Below are 14,174 nucleotides of genomic sequence, written 5' to 3'. Positions count from 1 at the left end.
GATTAGTGATTTAGCATTCAATTGAGTATTGATTTCTTCTTCTCTACTCCACTGATTAAAAGGAATATCAGTTTTAATTTCATTTATAACATATGACGGTATATAATAACCAGTTAAAATCATTTGTCACATTTAAAAATCTATTGATTGCAAGAAAGTAGACATGCGAATTTTCTAAAAATCAAAAGTAATATTTTCAAACAAAGATGGTCGGGTGATTGAATAACCTTCTGCAATATTACGATTACAAAAATTAGCTATGGATCAAAATTCAAAAGTTTTCAAAAACTTATTTTTTATGAATTCCGCTCTAATACCACTTGAGAGTTCGTTAGGGATGTTAAGCCCTTATGAATAAGCCCAAGGCTAACCAAGAGAGGGGTGAATTGATATGTTAAAAAAATCTCTCACGATCAAAAAATAAAAACTCAAAACAAACCAAAATTCACCACAAAGAAAATCAAAGTGAAAAAATAATAAAGGAAAGAACACGCCAGATTTATAATGGTTCGGTCATACCTTGACCTATGTCCACTCCTCGGAGGCACCCTCTGAGTATTGCACTAAACTCAGTTTCTCTCCTTTAGCCCCCACAACTAGGTGGAGAATCCCTTACAAAATAACTTCCACCTTCCCTGGTGAGGTGGAGTAGTATGGCCCTTTAACACCAAAGAGATTTTCTTCTTCCCAAAACTTCCCTCAAGACGAGCCTTGAATTCAATGGTATTAAGGTGCAAGCTCGTTGGAGCAATCATCTGGAACCCCCTCCACACTCCCTTGAAATCCCCTCCAAGGATCTTCTCCTTCTCTCAAACTCCATCCTTTCCTCTCTCCCTTTCAATCTCTCTCTTCAAGTTTCCTCTAGAAGAACGAAGCTTTAATGGCTATCAAAGACACTTACAAAGTCCCTTGTCAAACTTAAATAAAAGAGCTCCAAATGAGCTCATTAATTGGAACTTGTTGACTTTATCGTCCTGGACGATATTAATATCGTCCTGGTCGATCGGCGTAAATTTCACTCAATAAGCTTATCATCCAAGCCAATATCATGATTGTCCTGGTTGATTAATTCAAATACGAGGAAAGTTTTCCTGAACATCACCCTGAATAGAAGCTAGATAATGTCAATCATCCAATAGATTGTCCCGGATGATCCTGCGATCGTCCTGGACGATGTGAACATGCAATCAAACCTAAATTACTTTCCTTAATTGCTAGATTAATTTAGGCATAATTTTGTTGCATCATCTAGGACGATGTACAAAAATAAAGAATACCTAAATAGATCTAGCAGCTAATTCTATTTTGAGCCTATTGTCCCAGCCGATATGAATATCGTCTTGGTGATGTGCTTAAAAACGGCTACCTTAACCAGGATGCCCTAATTATAGTTTCAATTTTCAGCTGATCGTCTAGGCCGATGCTTGGATCGTCCCGGACAATGTGAGCGAAAATAGAGCACTCTAAAATAGAAATAAGTGAGCAAGGTTACAAGCAAGCAAATACCCTTACAAGCCAATTAATACATTAATAAAAAATACAAATATAACATGTTCTGCTAAAGCTTGAGCCTTGTAAGGTGCACTGTAATCCTAAAATATTAGTAAACACAGAAAATAAAATAAATTACAAATATAGGTAGACAGTAGAAAGTGAGCCATAATATTTGTTATCATCAAAACATAAACTTATAAGCTCGAGTTGCAACATAAATTAGAAAAAAATTTGAAGCATTTTTCAAAACTAAATCATTAGATTTCTCTATCACACCTCAACATGATAAGACTTCTCCTAGTCTGGTTAGGTTGTGACAAGCTATTGTGGTATTAGAATTTTGGAAAAAATAATCATACAATAGAGCTATAAGAACTAAAATGTATGTTAAATAGGGTAGCTTTAAGTCTATTTGGGTGTTTATTATTATTTATTTTTATGTGCATGCATGTTCAGTTATGTATTTTTATATAATATTAATCTATCATACCCAAATATGATAGATGGATAGAGTGTTAGTCAAATAGCTCAAGTACATAATATGGCTCTAACAATTAATTATAATATAGTTTGTCAGCTTTCTAATTTTATAGCCTAGATGATAACTGAGGCATAGAGCAGAGTTAACACTATAAGATATGATGATATAGACAAATATATGTATATATTTTTGAGATTGAATCCTCAAAGATTTGATGGCATTATTGATCCCATAGTAGTAGAGCCCTAGTTAAGAAGGCTAGTGAAGACATTTGATAATATGTAGTGTTCTCTTAAAAGGAAAGTATTGTTGGAAATATTTCTGTTAGATGGTGAAGTAGTGGCTATGGATGGGCCAGCATGAGGAGAAAATTTAAAGGAGATTAAACTCTTTGATATGTAGGGAGGAGTTCTTTATTATATTTTGAGCTTGATTTTTATCACCATCTGCACGTCAGTAGATGCAGGAGACATTTCTAAGACTAGTTTAGGGGAGCAGGACAGTTATACAATTTTTTTTCAGGGGGAAAACCCATAGAGGGTCCAACGCGTTAATATAAGAAAATAATTACAAAGTCCTTAAAGGGCCCTCAAGCTCGCTAATGCTCCGAAGAGCTACAAAAAGAAAGAAAAAAAAATCCTAAGAGCTTGAGGTCCCTACTATGTAAAGTAAAAATAAGCGTAGGTACATTCTACGGTGCACAAGAAAGAGCATCCAAAAAGAAGGAAAGCTCAAAAGATTAACATTCAGCTCCAGCTTCCCACCCATGAAAGAAACATTGCAAAACTTGCACTAATTTTTTTTTTTGCAAAAAGTGATGAATACCAAAATAGAGTAAACATAAAAAAACACACACATGATAGCAGGATGATGGAGCCATAAATTATTCATAATGCCAATAAGAAGGAAGCTGTATATAACCAGAATAGTTTCATTAAGGATAGTAGAATGGACAATAACAACTTTATATTCCCTCCTAGAAATTACATAAAAAAACACTAGAAGAAACCCAATAGCTATTTTCCACCAGCTTAGCAAGGATAACCTTGCCAACATGAAAACAGTAACAGCAATATAACCAATGCATAGGAGCAGTAGAGTCAAGAAGCAAAAAAAACCAAGCATGAGAGGACATTAGAAGAACAGAAAAAAGACAATAAATACTCCACATGATAGATCAAAATACCAAACACCTTACCAGCTATCAACAACAAAACCGAGAAATGCCAACCTTAACAGGTGAATAAAACACAAAGCCCAACAGCCAATGTGACCTAAGGATAGTAGGAATCACCCAGCCACCAAGCCTCATAACCACCCCATAAGTACAAAAACCCACAGGAAGAGTTGGAAAAGCCACCAAAAGCCTCAGCCAGAGCAAGGCAACATCAACCCAAACACCAAGTAATAAGCACAGGTAACTCGAGAGGAATAGAATAACCCCACACTACACAACATAATGAACCAGGAAGCTAACATCCAATGGACTTCAAAATGCCTGAAACAATCACCAACACCATAACAACAAAGAAGAAAACACCTAGACTAAAAAACTTTAGCCTAAACCATCCATCCTCAACTACCACACAAGAATAATGCATCAAACCCAGCCACCCGAGAAAAATACTCGAGGAAACCAGGCAATAAAAACAAAAAGGCTAGTAAAAGCATAGCTATATAATCAAACAAAAAGCAACACTCACACAACCATTAAGAATTAACATAAGGTAAACCAATCTTATCCAAACTTAAGAGGCCTTTCACAAGAGGAGGAAGATTTGAAATAGAGAAATCAACCATGAAAACCAAACCACATTCCAACCTGGACATCTAATCAGCACATGCATTACCTTTCGCAAGAATAATAAAAAAAGAGAGCAGTTTAAAAGGTTCAATAAATTCTTAATGTCCCTCCTCATGTAAAACAAGTCAGAAGAATGAATAGTATCATCCCGAGAATTAAGAGACTGATAGAAGTAATTCGAAAGAACCTCAACCACAATATTAATGTAATTAAGAGAGAAGCAAAGTCTTAATCAATGAAGAATAGCATAGGTAGAAGAAAAATTAACATCAACATTAAGTAAATGACCAACATAGCCATAAATAAAATTACTATTAGAATCTCTGATAACATCGCCACAGCCCATAATGGAGTTTATACTAAAACCATTGACATTCAACTTAAGAAAGTTGAAAGGAGGCTTCATCCAAGAAATACCCCTAGGAACTTTCTGAAGAATATCCATTTCTAATTTAATACCTAAATGAGCCATAATATAAAAATAATTTTTGAAATTTTTGAGAGAAAATAACATAGAAGAATAAAGAGCCACAATCTTATCTTTAATATTTTGAATAATAATATGGTGTTTCATAACCACACCATTGAAATGAGAATTATTCATATCCAACCATAATACCAAAGAATAAAGGAAGGAATGACATTTCTAATATGACCTTTGGATTTAACAAACCAACAGTTAAGTAAAGAACTAATAGAACCATAGCATTAAAATAATTTAAATGAAAAATATCATCAAAATAATTCCAGGCTTTGACAGCTAAAGGACCAAAAATAAAAAAAATGGTGCATATTGTCCATATGATAGCAATATTGACATTTAGATGAAAGGATAAAGCCTTTTTGTATCAAGTTATCATCCGTAGGAATAAACTTGTGTAAAATTCTCCATATAAAAATAGAAACTGTATAAGGAATTCTTGTATGTCATATCATATGGAAAATCTTAGAAGTATATTGGTTAGATCTAAAAGAATGCCAAGCATCCTTTAATCTAAAGCACCCATCTTTAATCAAAGCACATAACTAAGCATCATTAGAATTAGTGTTCAGAGGGATCTTCAAAATTTGCTGAATAATAAAATTGGGATGGACACTAGCAAATTTCTCAAAATCCCAACCGTTATGAGTAAAACAATAATTCACCTTCACAGTAGCATTGGAGGAAGTATTGGTTATAGAATTAATAGATTGCCCGCCCCCCCCCCTCTTATAGAAGAGGTGATGGAATCAATAGACTACCCCCCCAACCAATGATCCTTCTCAAAGAAAGTATTATCACTACCAAGACCCTAAAAGATAAAAGGTTCAACATACCATTTGACTTTGCAAAGACGTTGCCAAACTTTAGAGTTACCTTTACTAAAGAAACACGTGATGGGATGATTCCCCCCACAATATTTGGCATCCATAAAATTAGTCCAAAGGCTCAAATTAGCAAGAAAATTGTACCATAACTTTAAAGAGAAAATAAAGGTCAAATCATAGATAGACTTGCACCCCAAACCCCCTTCCTCCAAGGTGCCAAGACATTTATCCAAAGAAGACAAGTGAATTTTAGAACCGCTACTAAACGCTTTCCAAAAAAAACTTATTGAGAATTCTATCAATTCTATTACAAACAGTCTGAGTAGGAAGCAAAGTTTGAAAACTATAAACATGTATAGAAAAAAAATACCCTTGATAAAAATTAACCAACCACCAAAGCTTAAGAAATTAGAGTTACATGTTGAAAGTTTGTTATGCACAATCATAATTAAATCATAAAAAAAGAAAGAATTTATTTATACCCTTATAAAGAGGCATACCCATATACTTTAAAGGCAAAAGACCATGGCTAAAACCCATTAAATCCTTGATAGCCATAATACGATCATAAGGAACTTTCTTAGCAGAAATAAAGCAACACTTTTATTTATTAAGAGCCACACTACTCACCAATTCAATTTGGTTAAAGAATCTCAAATGTCTATCAATCTTATTCATCGAAGCATTCATAAAAACTATGAAATCATTAGCAAAATATAGGTGCGATATATTAAAGCAACCTAACGTTCTAAAGTAGAGGCTAGGATACTTCTCAAAAAGATCAGCAAGCCCTCTAGAAAGGTACTCAGCCTTAATAATGAAGAGAATAGGAGAAATAGGATTCCCATTTCTCAGCCCATGAGATGCCTTAATAAAACCATGGTTCTTACCATTCACAATGATAGAAAAATAAGGTCTTTCAATGCAATTCTTAATGAGATTGATAAACTTTAAATCAAAACCAAACAAATTCATCATATTATAAATGAAATTCCAATCAATAATATTATATTCCTTAGAAATATAAGGTTTCAAAATCATATTACCACCTCTAACCTTGACATCCAAGTCTTTACAAAACTCTTGATCCAGAAGAATATTATCATCAATAGCACTCCCTTTAATAAAGTCCATTTGAAAAGGGGAAATAAGCTTAGGCAAATAAATATTTAATCAATTCATTAAAATTTTAGAAAGAAATTTATAAAAAAAGGTGCATATACTAGTAGGTCTAAAATCATTCCAAGAACTCATATAATTGTTCTTGGGAATAAGCACAGTAGAAGTAGAGGTAAAAAACACAGGAATAGAATTACCATCAAAGAAATTAATAACAGTAGAAAAAAGATCATTACAAATAATAGGTAAGGTTTTCTGAAATAAACTTTGTCGTGAAATCATCCGGACTAACCATAGAATCACCATTCATACCAAGAATAATATCTTTAACCTCCTCAAAAGAAGGAGAATTAGATAATCCAATATTATCATCATAAGAAATAAGCATAGAGATGATAGATAGATTATCAATAATAGAGGGATTAAAGGTTTTATTAAGATGATTTTGAAAATGTTGAACATCTAAATTAGCAATTTCACCATCATCCTCAGTAACAGAGCCATCAACATGAGTTATTTTATGAATCCAATTAATAACACATTTCTTTTTAACCAAGGCATTAAAATATTTAGTATTGTTATCACCTTCAATCAAATGTTTAATAGCCTCTTTTTGCTTCCAAAAAATTTCTTACTAAGCTTGAAATTTATAAAGCCCATCTTTAGCCTCTCTCAAAAGACTGAAATTAGCATCAGAAGGCACTAATTGACACTGATTCTCATAAGAATTCACCTCATCTTCCACAATTAAAATGTTAGAAAAAATATTTTTAAAAACATTATGATTCCACAAATTTAAAACTTTCTTAAGCCTTTTCACCTTAAGCCAAAATATTTTCATACCATAGATAGAACTATCTGGATACACATGGGTAAGCAAATTATTCTTAATCAAATCCGTAAAAGAATCATAAAGTAACCACATGTTTTGAAATCTAAATTAAGAAGGAAGACCCCTAACTCTAGTCTTAATTTTAATAAGAAGAGGAGAATGATCAAAGAGGGTCCTGTTAAGATTCTTAATATTAGTATATTCAACAGAATTAAGCCAATAATCATTAAATAAAACCCTATCTAACCTTTACCATAAATGCCCATGATTACAAGTGAATTTATTACTAGAAAAACTAATATCATTTAAGTTACAATCCATAATAATACCATTAAAATCCTCCATCGAATGGTAGATAGGGAGAGCACCCCCTATATGCTAAGACGGGTTACATATAGTATTAAAATCTCCACCTACAAGACAGGAGAGATTGCAAATACTATAAAAATTAATAATTTGATCCCATAAAATATTTCTCGTATAATGAGAGCAGGCAAAATAAATAAAAGAACCACAACATTAAAAATTAGGGCTTTTAATACTACAATGTAAGACTTGAGTAAAATCACCAATAATGTCTACACTAACAAAATCTTTCCAAAAAAACCTAAATTTTATTTTCCACATTCTACATAGCATATTTAAAACCCAAAAAGTTAGCAGTACCAAATAACTTATCAAAGGAAAAAAGAGGCTCAAGTAAGTCAAGAATCGACACATTATAAATACAGCATAAATTTTTAACTCTAAATTTAAAAGAAGGGCACCCAATACCCCTAACATTCCAAATAATAACATTAAACAAAAAAAAAATAATGGTTAATGAGAAGTATGCGAATGGGTATTTCTAGGTTATTATAAAATTATATTCCTTTGTTTCCTACCTCTCTTACCATGGTCCTTGGAATAACTAGTATCATTTGAAAGTTCGTTAGGGATGTTAAGCCCTTATGAACTAGCCCAAGTCTAACCAAGAGGGGGGGGGGGGGAGAATGGGGGGGGGGGGGGGGGGTGAATTAGTATTTTAAAAATTATTTTGAATCAAAACACTATCACAAACCAAAATCACCATAATGAAAATCAAAGTGTGGAAGAAATAAATACATAAGATTAATAAGAAAACACTATATAAATTTATAGTCGTTCAATCATCTCGACTTATGTCCACTCCCTGGAGGCGCCATCCAGGTATTGCACTAAACACGGTGACTCTTCTTTTGCTTCCACAGCAAGGCGGAGAAGCCCTCACAAAAACTCCTTTCCGCCAACCCCGACGAGGCAGAGAACCCAACTCCTTTTGCTTCCTTTTGAAGCAGGCAAAGAACCTTGATTGATTGCTAAAGAAGACCTCTCTCAACCCTCCAAGGATAAGAGACTCTAGTGAAAGAAGAAGAGATGGAACAATGCTTGGAGAAACCCTTGTGAAACTCCCTCACAAGCTCCCCCTCACAAAATCCTCTCTCTCTCTCCCTCTCCTCTAGGCTTTCTCAGGTCAAGACAGCAGCAAAAGATTCCCTCTAAGGTAGAGCAAAAGATCTTAAATAGAAGAGCTTCAGAATAGCTCTTATTTTATATAAACCAAACTTATCATCTAAGCTGATAGGAGTATCGGCCTGGCTGATCAGCATAAATTTTACTCAATCAGTCCGGTCGGTTTGGGATGATTAGACAATTTCTGGTCATATCGTCCAGGCGAATAGTATATCATCCTGGATAATTAGTTCAAATTATCCTGAACATCGCCCTGAATAGAAGCTGGCCAATGTAAATCATCCATGCCATCGTCTTGGCCAATCCTGCGATCGGCCCGGTTGATGTGATCTTGCAATCAGCCTTAAATGCTTTTCTTAATCACCTGATCATGAAAGTTTATTAGGGATGTTAAGCCCTATGAACTTAGTCCCAAGCTAACCAAGAGGGGGGTGAATTAGTATTTTAAAAATTTCTTTTCACAAAGAGCAAAACACATAAACTAAAATCACACCACGTGAAAATAAATGCAGAAATAAAAGTGCGGAAGCAAGAAATAAGAACACATAAATTTATAGTGGTTCGGCCAACTCGACCTACGTCCACTCCTTGGAGGCACCCTCCAAGTATTGCACTGTAAACGTGACTCTCCTTTAGCCCCCACAGCTAGGCGGAGAAGCCCTCACAAAGAACCTCTTTTTGCTACCCCAGCAAGGCAGAGAACCTATCTCCTTTTGCTTCCTCCTGAAGCTGAAAGAGAACCACAACCAGATGCTGACTCCTTACCTCTACCGACCCTTCCACAGATGAGAAACTCTAGATGAAGAAGAAGCTGAGCGATCCTTGAAGCAACCCTTGTGAATCCCCTCGTAAGCTCCCCCTCATAAGATCCTCTCTCTCTTCCTCTCTCTCTTTCTCTCCTCAAGGCCTTCTCAGGTCAAGGCAGCAGCCAAAGGTTTTTCAAAATGTTGTACAAGAGCTCTTAAATAGAAGAGCTTCAAAGGAGCTCATTAATTGCAAGTTGCCGACAATATCGTTTAGGCCGATATGGACATTGGCATGGCCGATTAGTACAAATCTTAGAAGATCGGCCAGAGCATCTCCTTGAATGCAAACTGGACAATTTAAAATTGGCTTGATCGTCCACGCCGATCTCACGATTGTCCCGGCCGATCAGTTCAAATCTGAGGAAAATCATCCAGAGCATCGCCTAGAATTCGAGCTGGCCGATATTTATTATCCTGAAGTAACTGAGGTTTTTGAATAGATCGTCCAGGACTATATGATCGTATCAATCACCCTTAATTACTCCCTTGATTTCCTGATCAATTATGGCATAATTTGTGAATATCGTCCAGGCCAATCAATGATTGTCCTGGCCGATAATTTAAAAATACAGTATACCTTAATTATCTATGGCGGCAACTTCTTTCTGTTTTGAGCTTATCATCCTGGCCGATACACGTATCATCCAGGCCGATATGTTAATGACGGCTTCCTTAATTAAGAATCCATATTTAGACTTTCATTTTTAAGCTTGCTCATCCAAGATGATGTAAATATCGTCCTGGCCGATATGAATAAAAATAGAAATTCTAAATCTCTCAAGTGTGTGTGTGTAGGGTTACTTAGCATCAGTCTCTTTGACCATTACAAATAGACTTAAGAAGAGAAAAAATAAAGTACAGACTGACTCAACCATAAACCTATGCAATCTAGAACTGGCTTCATTTGTTCGTCTGATCTTCGATTCCTGAAAAGTTAGAAGCAACAAGAAGTCCAAGAGAATCAGCAGTGTTTGTCAATCATCAAAACATGAGTCATGAAAATAGATTTGCAACAGATCAATTTAGGTATATTTGTGCTGCATCGTCCAGGCCAATATTCTGGATTTTGTCCAAAAATAACTAATTCCTAAATAGATCTAGCGGTTGATTCTTTCTGATTTGAGCCTATCATCCCAACCAATATAATATTATCCAGACCTATCAACTTAATAATGGATGCCTTAACCATGATGACCTGATTAGGATTTCTATTTTTGAACCGATCATCTAGGCTGATATAAATATCATCCTGGATGATGTTACCAAAAATAGTAAACTCTAAGAAATAGTTAGAAATTCTCCAAAGGTGTGTGTGTGTGTGTGCAATATTACTTAGCATTAGGAGCCACATCTTTTATAATAGACTCAAGAAAAGGAAAAGCGTACAAAGTGACTCAGACTTAATCTACCAAATCTTGAGCTGGTTCCAATTGCCATTTGATCTTGTGGATCTGAAATGTTAGTAGGCAAGGCAGTCATAGAGAAATAAGAGTGTTTTCTATCATTAAAATCATAATCCATGAAAATAGATTCATAATAATCTCCTCCTTTTTGATGATGGAAAACACACAACAAATAATTCTAAGTAGTTAAGACAACAGTGTATTGGAAATAGTGCAAACATAGAGTGAAAGTTTCTTAGGGATTTTAAGCCCGAGGCTAACCAAGAGGGAGGTGAATTGTTATTTTTGAATAATTTTTCTTTATGTAAAGAACTACAAAACTTAAAACAAAATCACCACAGAAATCAAAGTGCAAAAATAAATAAATTTGGAAGCAAAATAAAGAAAGATCACACCGAATTTATAGTAGTTTGGTCTATCCTTGACCTACGTCCACTCCTCGGAGGCACCCTCCAAGTATTGCACTAACTAAGTGTCTCTCTTTTAGCTCCCTAAGCTAGGCCTAGAAGCCTTTACAACATCCTCCTTTTAACCATCCCTGGTGTGGCAGAGAACCGACTCCTTTTGCTTCTTCCTAAAGCGGGCAGAGAACCCAGATCTTTTACTAAAGTAGACCGCCCAAGAACCTCCCAAGGATGAAGGACAAAGAACGGAGATGATGACTTGGAACCTTGCTTGGAGCAACCTTTGTGAACCCTCTCACAAACTCCCCCTCACAAGATCCTATCTCTCTATCTCTCTGCCCCTCTCCCAAGGCTCTCTTATGTTAAGTCAGCAGCACTCAAGGTCTTGTTGCATAAGAAAATTCAGGTCCTTTAAATAAAATTTCAATAACCGACATTATCATCAAGGACGATAGGAATATCGTCCTGGCCGATCAGTACAAAATAAGCTCAATCAGCCGGGATGAATCAGGACGATCAGAAGAAAATTGGTTACATCATCCAGGCCAATATAATATCATCCTGGATGATTAGTTCAAATTCGAGTACAATCATCCTGAACATCATCTTGAACAGGTTCTGGCTGACGTCAATCATCCAGACCATCATTCTGGCCAATTCTGCGATCGGCCCGGTCGATGTGATCGTATCAATCAGCCTTAATTTCTTTCCATAATTACCAGATTAATTTAGGCATAATTGTGTTGTATCGTCAATGATGATATGGAGATCATCCGGGTCGATAATTTAAAATAAAGAATATCTAAATTGATCATGGCGGTTGATTCTTTCTGATTTGAGCCTATCATTTTGGCCGATATAAGTATCATCCTAGCCTATATAAGTATCATCCATGATGATTTGTTTAATGATGGCTTCTTAACCAGGATGCCCTAATTTGGGTTTCTATTTTTAGTTGAATCGTCCTGGCCAATAGGAACATCGTCCAGGCAGATGTACTTAAAATAGAAAAACTTAGAAAACCCCTCAAGTGTGTGTGCAAGGTTACTTAGCATCAGAAACCACTTTTATAATTGACTCAAGAAAGAAAAAAAATACAAAGTTGACTCAACCTAAATCTACCCGATCTTGAGCTGGCTTGAGTTACATTCAATCATGTGATCCTGAAAAATTAATAGGCAAATCAATCGTAGAAAAATATGAATGTTTGATATCATCAAAAGTCTAATTCATAATCTCAGTTTCACAATAATCTCCCCATTTTTTATTATGACAAACATAAACAGAGAATTCCAAACAGTTATAGTAGTAAATAGTTATGGCAGTTTAGTAAAAAAATAGTTCACTAAGTTTCAGAATTCAAAGTACAAGATATATCATACTACCCACCCCTTTTGACATCACAAAAGGGAAGGAAACACAAATAAAAATATAATATAAACTAAAAAAACAAACTACAGAAAACTAAAACTGGAAGAGAAAAAAACTAGAAAAACACAAAGAAAATCAAAGAAATGAGGGCCCCTGATCATCAGACAGAGGTGGTGGTGGAGGTGGCTGCTGGAAAAAGGTGGAAAATGTGGCAAACTGTGCCCCAAACCAGGCCATGTCCTGGTCGTGTTGCTGCTGGTGTGCAACATAGGCATCGAACCGGGCCACATCCTCAGCGTGCTGCTGCTGCTGGTGTGCTACGAACGTGTCGAAGCGGATCTCCAATTGATCAAATCTCTCCACCAATTGATCCAGCTGAGAGTGCTGGCGAAGAGGAATAGGTTTAGGAACAGGAGCGGGAGCGGGAGCCTCCTCCTCCTTCTGCCCCCTGATCTTCCCCATCCCGTGGGTGGAGACAAGTATTGTGAAGTTAAATTACTAGATGGACTAGACAGGTGGTGAATTGTGAAAACTTTTTGACAATAGTTAAAACCTAAGCAGGAGTTCTAATATTTTTGATGTTTTAAAATTTTAACATGAAAATTTAAACATTTTTTTCACATATTTTCTTATGCAAATATTGAAAAATAAAATGCACGCAGTAATAAAAAGGCAATAAGGAAAAAGCACACCGAGATTTTTATAGTGGTTCGGTCAAACCATGACCTACATCCACTCCCCGGAGTCCTCTACTCCGGGTATTTTACTACAAGCAATAGCTCTCCTTTTGCCGCCCTTGGCAAGGCGGAGAAGCCCTTACAATACTCCCTTTCACCAACCCGACGTGGCGGAGTGCCAAACTCTGTTTTCACCCTCCTGACGACGGCAAAGAACCTTTTCATTTTTCTCCCTCCTGGAGAAGGCAGAGTACCTCGAGGTCATGGATGTAGAAGAGCCTTTCCTCTTGGTGATCCTCCCATAAATTCTTCTAGGAGCATAGGAAGAGCAAGATGCAGCATGTTTGGAGCAACCGTGTGATCTCCCTCATACCTCTTCTCCCTCACAACGCTCACTTTCTCCTTCCTCTCTCAAACCCTAAAGAACTTCTCAAGAGCTCTCTCCCTCGGAACCCCTCTCTAACCGCGTTCTCCTCTCTGATTCACACACTCAAAATATGACAAGTTTTTCACCTCAAAATGGGCTCCAAAATCCCTGAGATTTCAAAAGTAGCCATTAATATCATACAATATGGTTTCTAATCGTACAGTACGATATGTATAAATGGACTTCATCCTGGTATGAAGTGGTAAGAATAGTTCAAAAACATTCATACAGTACAATTTAAAATCGTACGGTACGATCCATAATAATTCTGTTCGTACAGGATGATAGTCGGGACGATCAAACATCATCTCTGTTCATCATATGGTACGATTGTAATCGTACAGTACGATGAGACAAAATCGAAGAGATCGACTGGGACAATCTTCGAGACGATTATAATTCGTCTCTGTTCATCATATTGTATGAATTGATTCATACAATACGATGTTCAAATTATAATTAAGCCCAGATTTCTTGCACTAATCACGGGTTAAATTAAGCAAGTATTTAAACAAAATCGTACAGTACGAAGGTGTTCGTACAGTACGAAGGTGTTC

The sequence above is a fragment of the Dendrobium catenatum genome, unplaced genomic scaffold (assembly GCF_001605985.2).
Source record: "Dendrobium catenatum unplaced genomic scaffold, ASM160598v2 fragScaff_scaffold_328, whole genome shotgun sequence".
Classification (NCBI taxonomy): Eukaryota; Viridiplantae; Streptophyta; class Magnoliopsida; order Asparagales; family Orchidaceae; genus Dendrobium; species Dendrobium catenatum.
The sequence above is the reverse complement of the archived record's forward strand: the minus strand, read 5'-3'. Positions refer to the sequence as shown.